The following is a 6,845-nucleotide window of genomic DNA, read 5'->3' as shown; positions in this document are numbered from 1 at the left end:
TCGCTTAGGATGTAAACCCCTCTGATAGGTAACAGGATCCTCTCCAGAGTCCTCCAATCCTTGCATGTACCACTTGTGTCAGAAACCTCCTCTCTGGATCATATACAAATAAAGAGCCTCCATAGTGTAAAACCGCAATTTATTTGAATAAAACCAATATAAAATGTGCCCACTCACATGTATATTCACCTTTCACATGGCTCCATTTCACGGAGCTCTATAAATGCATTTATAGCATGAGGTATAGAGCCATACACTGACACTGTATTAATGGCTCTTGGGAGGAAGGGGTTAACATTGGGAGTCAAAGGGTTAACTGTGTGAGGGGAGTGTTTTACTAGGGGGCAGGGGGTGAGTCCTTCACTGTTACACACTGTTCCGGAAAGCTAAACTCAGCAATCCGGAACAGTGTGCTGAAAACTGACAGGGAGGAGAGCTCCATTGAAAACAATGCAGCTGTGCTCCCTGTCAGTGTTTGCTGGCAATCGTCGGGCTCCGGTGGGTAATCACCGGCCGGGACCCGGTGATTGACACCCGCGGCCGTGCGCCCCCTACCCTGTAAACAGGATGACATTTATAAACGTGATCCTGCACACAGGGGCCGCTTTGCCTCAGTATATGTACTGTGGGCGGACCCCTAGTGGTTAATTAGATCACTATTCAATGTGATTACTGTCAGCTACTAGCTGTACATTAGATGTACTGTTAGATACTGAAATTACATTTTAAAGTTTGCATTGTTTAGAATGTGATCAAGCTCTTATATGATTTTGTGTGGTATAAATTGTGTGTGAATTTTCAATAAAGACAGTTCCAGTTTGCACCTAAGCTAGCACCGGCGAGAAAGCAGCTCTCTGAGGAGGCACGCAGGCGGGGTGCCAGGCGGTCCGTCACAAAGTCCAAATTTAAAACAATGCTGACATGCCGGAGACCCTAATGGTCTCCTCTGTCATAAATATCCTCCCTGCCTGTCAGCGGTAATGTAATCTGAGGTGAGAGCATGCGCAACTCAATCCACATTTATGGCCTGCTCTGTGTGCCATGGCGATGTGACTTCCACACACATGTGAGAATGGTGTCACCGCAGCCGGGCCATTCAAGCGACTGAAGATATGGAACCCTGAAGGAAGACCGGGTGATAATGTAAGCTCTGGAGAATAGGGGGAGCCATGACAGAGCAGCGCTGGATGGCTTCATTTGCAGGTAAGTCTGTCATAATGTACCAGTATGCGATGTATACTAGTACATTATGACTTAAACCTGCAGGTGGACCATTTTTTATAACTTTTTTTCAGAAAACTTCACTACCGCTTTAAAGGGACAGCAGAAAATGCATGAAAAGGTCCAAATGGATGAACAATGGTTCTAAAAACTCTATAGTAATTTCAAACATACATGTGCTGCTACTTAAGTCCCAATGTGCATCTACTTTTCTGTGTTTGAAATGACAGCTGCAGATTCAGGTTTTCACTATCCACCGATAACAAATCTCCGCACAGCCACTCACAGACAGTACACACAGCACAGGGGATTCCACTGACCCTAATGTGGGCCATGCACAAGTGTGAGACCCCAACTTGGTATTATATGGGGGGTTGGCAAAGCAAAAGTGACATTTCCTATAATCTTGATCTCAATTTAGTTTTCTCTGTATAAATCTTTCAACCAGCACATCCAGTTCCAAAGCCCTCTTATCGCTAATGCAGATAATGTAATGTGATTTTATTTAGATAAAGTGGAGTTGTTCAGCTTTTTGAACATTCTTGAAGATCATTAGGTTTCAATTATTCACTGCAAAGTGTATAGAAATTCCACTTATGTGGCTCTATGCCCCTCAAGCTTCTCATTTTAATTAGTATTTCAAATATAATATTTCTAATTTAATGAGAAGTTGACCCATCTTGTACAGATATCTTCGCTCATTCCCATTTTAGCTACACTAGATTTGGTTTCCTGATTTGTTAATAGGCTCTACAAAAAAAGTAGGTTATTCTGCTTTCTAGAAAAATTAACAAAAGCTGCCTGTACAGGAAAATATATAATAGAATCCCTGATACATTAAAAGGAAAACTCTGATCTTCCCACCAAGATCCTCTGTACCTTCACAAGTTGAAAGGGACCTGAACACATTTGCTGAAGATCAGAAAACCAGCACACTTTTTTTGTCCACAAATCTTTCTTGTGCAGCAAATATTAAAAAAACCACATACAAAATCCTGAAGCGGTGGTATTGGACCCCCTTTATCCTTGCGTCCTTTCTCGGACGCAGCCCTGGTGATGCAGTGCTCAGGTCAGCACGATACACCACATTTTCTGGGAGTGTCCCAATATCCACCCTTTTTGGCAACAAGTTTTGCAAATTGTACACAACTTGTGGATGTCGCTCTTTTGGACAATCCCGCTGCGGTGCTCCTTAACTTAACCTCTATGTAAAGCAAGAGTTACCGTTGATCGCTTTTTAAAACATCTACTGAATGCTGCCAGGGCCTGCATCCCCAGCATGTGGAAACATCATTCCCCTCCAACTATTTCTCAGTGGTTTGCCAGGGTGAATGACATCCAACAAATTTAATATCTGACTGCTTCCCTCAGAGACAAAACAGAGGAGCACAATATGTGTTGGCTTTACTGGGACTTGTTTCACATTTCTGATGAATAGTTATTGCGGCCAGTTTTTGGGACTGTTGCCACCTCTATGGACCCCTTCTCCCCACACCCTCCCCTTCCTTCATTTTTTCCCCCACTCGCCCCTCTTCCATTGTTTTATCTCCAACCCTGCCCCCCAAACGTCCTTGGGAGTCGCCATTCCTCTGTCTAAATACTATAAAAATGTTGAATAGTGCACATTAAAACGACAGGTATGACCTATCGGAGACCCTGTCTGCAGTTACTATACCAGACAAACCTCCTGAACGCCTTCCTTTAGCTATCATCCTAACATACATGTACTTGGTACTTAAGGACTTCTCAATATCACCTTCCATCTCACAAGTAGTTCTGCTTGGGGCGCAAGCCTCTATGGTATTAGCGTTTACTTAATAATGCTGTAAAGTCTTTTGTACCATGCTGTTTTGATGTTTTTCAAAGACTGTTATTGATCGTCTATTTGTACCCGCATATGTTGTCATGTCACTTTGGTATACAGTATTTTGACAGATACCACTAAATAATGAAAAGAAAAAAAGGGGAAACTGAATACTTTGATTCTTTTCCCCTTGGATTCCTGTCAAAATCACTTTATATGCTGCATAGGTTTTGCATACTGTTGATTTTAAATTTGCGCTGTGGACTTTATCCACTTAGCTCCAAAAGGTTTTATCCCTTTCATAACCAAGGGTATGCTATTTGGCACTGTGCTACTTTAACTGACAATTGCACGGTCAGGCAACACTGTATGCAAATGAAATTAATATTTTTCACACAAATAGAGCTTCCTTTTGGTGGTATTTGTTAATCACTGTTTTTAATATATGAATTAAAAAAAAGACCACACTTTTTTTTAAATTTCTACTTTGTTATAAAACATATCCAAGAGGAAAAAAAAATCAAATTTCTTCAGAAATTTAGGCCAAAGTGTATTCGGCTACATGTCTTTAGTAAGAATAAATTCCAGTCAGTGTGTATTAATTGGTTTGTGAAAAGTTATAGCATCTACAAACTATGGTATACCTATATATACTAGAATGTACGCAGCTATGATGCTATACTGGTAATAGCAGTGATCTGCAACTTACAGTGGGACTGTGATAATGTGGCTGCAATCTGGTGCTAGCTGATGCTGGCTGGGAGCAACACTGACATCAATAGTGAAACCAATACAGTGATCAGTGCTAATACTGTACACTGTCTGTTAAGGGGTTAACATCTAGGGGCAAAGGGTTACCTGTGTGCCCAATAATGTGTAATATGTGCTGCTTTTACTAAAAACCACATCCCTGCTCTGTGTACAGAGCTCAGTGTTGTTAGTAAAACACAGGCCTTTGTGCTGTGACTCCCTAAGCTGATCAGCTGGTCTGGGCAATAAATTATTGACTGACCTGCTGACCGATTTGTGCTTTATCGATGTACCGCCCTCTATCCGGAAATGCAGGATCAAGTACATTTATGTGATCCAGAGCCGCCGGGCTGCCTGTCCGCAGTACAAATACAATGGACAGTCCACAGATTATTATATTCTGGTCAAAATGATGAGACTGGGGTGATCAGGGATGCAGATTATAGATGTTACTACCCTGCTTGTATAGCTTTGTGGCTGGATTCAAGGAAAGTTTAATTTGAAAAAAAAAAGGATTCTGTTACTGCCGAGAAGAAAACAGTCTTCTCCGGGTAAGGTTATCCATTGGAAAGAGTTCACTGAGTATTATTACCTACCTCTGTTCTTTGGATACTGAGACTATAGCAGAGTACTTGGTGAAAGTTCCTACTATGTATAAATATGTGTAGACTATGGGCTCAATTCTTGTAAGACACAGGCAACTGGAAAGTCACATTAATATAACACTTTTGGATGGTGGTCACCACATTTCAATAGCTGCCTCAAAAAAAAAAAAAGTCAAGAAAAGTAACTATTTCAGGTTGTGAAAAAAATAAACACTGTGAAATGAATTAACCATTGAGTACAAAATAATACTACATTTATATATTTTGTGTGGAAATAATGCCACACATTTTTAAACAGTAAGCCCTGGTTCACACCAGTGTGACTTGTCACAGGACTTGACAGTTCAAAGTTGCATGACAAGTCGCACCCCATTTGTGGCAATGGAACCATGCAAATTGCTGTGACTCAAGTCACAGTGACTTTGAAAACAGTTCCTGCACTATTTCTGGGTGACTTCATTGCGACTTGCATTGACAACTGTTTAATAAATTAGCACAGATGTCAGCAAGTTGCACATAAAATCACACTGATAGCTGGCTTTGAAGTCGCACTGCAGTAGCACGACTTCAAAGCCAAACAGGTGTGAACTAGGGCTAAGTCCACTTTTGTTCAGAAAAACATCCCTTCCTAGGTGATTAATGTATATTGCAAGGATTTTAACACACTTTGTTGTAGATTTCTACGTTTTGTTATTCTAAAAAAATAGCAGTTTGTTTCAAGTGTGCAAAGTGTATGTGAATGAGAGTAACTTTCATTATTGATCAGCTGCTGTACCTGCAGGGTTCTAATGAGGAAAGTGGCAGGGTCTGAATCCCTTTAGACAATAACCATTTGGGATTATCTCACTAAAACTGAATTTTTCGTTGCAGAGGATGCAAGGGTGCCCAAAATCTGATTTGTAAATTAGTGCTAACTTCTGGTAAAAATCAGTGAGTTAATCACACAAGCAGGAAATTACATTTCTGTGGGGGGCGTTCCTTACAACCCTTGTGTACAGAATGCCCCCAGGTTGCCATATTTCTTTGCGTTTTACAGAAAATGACAGCACTGCAGATTGAAAATGAACAGTAATTTCTAATATATTACAATATGTAGGCATGTTGCAATTGTATATGCTATATATTGTTTTTATTTGCAATATTTTTTGCCATGAAAGTAGAGTTACCCTTCAAAGCTGAAGTTTAGCTAAAGAAAAAAAATCCCTACAAGCTGGCTATATACTAGTAGATTTTGAAACAAAAGTTTGTAGAAACATTCGCACGAAAATTCTTACATTTGATGACTGGACAAATGTCATTCAAAAGTACTTCAAAATGTTTGCTTTTAAGATTAGATTATGGATTTAATGTAATGTAATTTCCTGAATGAAAACCACATACACTATTAGAAACTTGTTTGTTGAAGAAAAAAATTTTCCATCCTGCTACTTCAAATTTTCTTGTAGGTGAGAGAAGGAGAGAAGCGCCTGTAAGTGCAATAGCTGCTTAAAAAAAAGGAGCGCACTTCCGCCTTCCACGGCCAACACATGCTCCGAAACGCGTCACAGTGCATCCTGGGTATCTGACGTCATCACGGTCACGCCGCCACTGCGTTTCTGGCTCTGAGGGAGGACGTGCATGCCGGCCAGACACACCGCTATTCCCCTCCAGCTACCACGCTGCTCCAGCGGCCAGCTGACTGCTCTACACCACAGCAGATGACGGCTCTTCACCCTGGAAAACATCCTACTGTCTTATACCACGGTTTTTATGCTTACCATTTCCATATCTATGTGAGTGTTCCTACACATATATACTTTAATAAAGAACCTATTGCACTTAAGAGGCGCTTTTCTCCTCCCATCTACAGAGTCTGCTACAGCCTATTTGGAAGCTTTGCCGTCAGTGCTACACTGATCCCCACGCTCTACATATAACTACCACATTTACCATTACTCCATACCAATATTACCAAGGACTTTCAGCAGTTTTTGTGCTGATACAACCCCCTTATCATCTTTTAAAATTTTCTTGTCACTGTGGTTGAACAGGAACATTGATTTGACCCCACCAATGATCCGAAAATCAAACGAACATTCTTAACCACCTCCTGTCTGGCCGTTGTATGTAAACGGCCGGAAGGTGGCAGTGCAGGGTCGGGTGGCTGTTTATAAATGCCCACCCCCTTCTTGTGCACGCTCCGGTAACAGTGGAACACCGATCGTCGTACGGGACCTCTCTGCGAGGTCCTGATCATGTGATCACTGATTACCCAACCAGTGATCACATGCAGAGTAGTAGGCAAGATGTCACTTCTGACATTGCTTACTACATGTGAAATCTGTAAATGATCACAGAGGTCACATGGTACAAGGCTATTCACAACAGCCTTGTACCATGTGACAAGGTGTGACAAATCACAGCTCACACAGTAGTTCTCAATGGCTGCAAGAATGCAGCCAGAGAGAAGGATAAATGATTGCTTT

At 41.3% G+C, this 6,845-nt stretch overlaps 1 long non-coding RNA gene across 1 annotated transcript; it reads left to right on the top strand.

The window, feature by feature from the left end:
• The first annotated feature begins 1,038 nt into the window (after positions 1-1,038).
• LOC149456662 (uncharacterized) lies at positions 1,039-6,202 on the top strand. The gene is made up of 2 exons (XR_016313833.1): positions 1,039-1,203; positions 5,826-6,202. It is a non-coding gene; the product is annotated as an uncharacterized LOC149456662 (long non-coding RNA).
• Positions 6,203-6,845: the final 643 nt, after the last annotated feature.

This window comes from Staurois parvus, unplaced genomic scaffold (assembly GCF_062004578.1).
Source record: "Staurois parvus isolate SC_StPar_1 unplaced genomic scaffold, SC_StPar_1.0 ptg000352l, whole genome shotgun sequence".
Taxonomy (NCBI): Eukaryota; Metazoa; Chordata; class Amphibia; order Anura; family Ranidae; genus Staurois; species Staurois parvus.
Note: the sequence above shows the minus strand (reverse complement) of the source record. Positions and strands in the feature narration are given on the sequence as shown.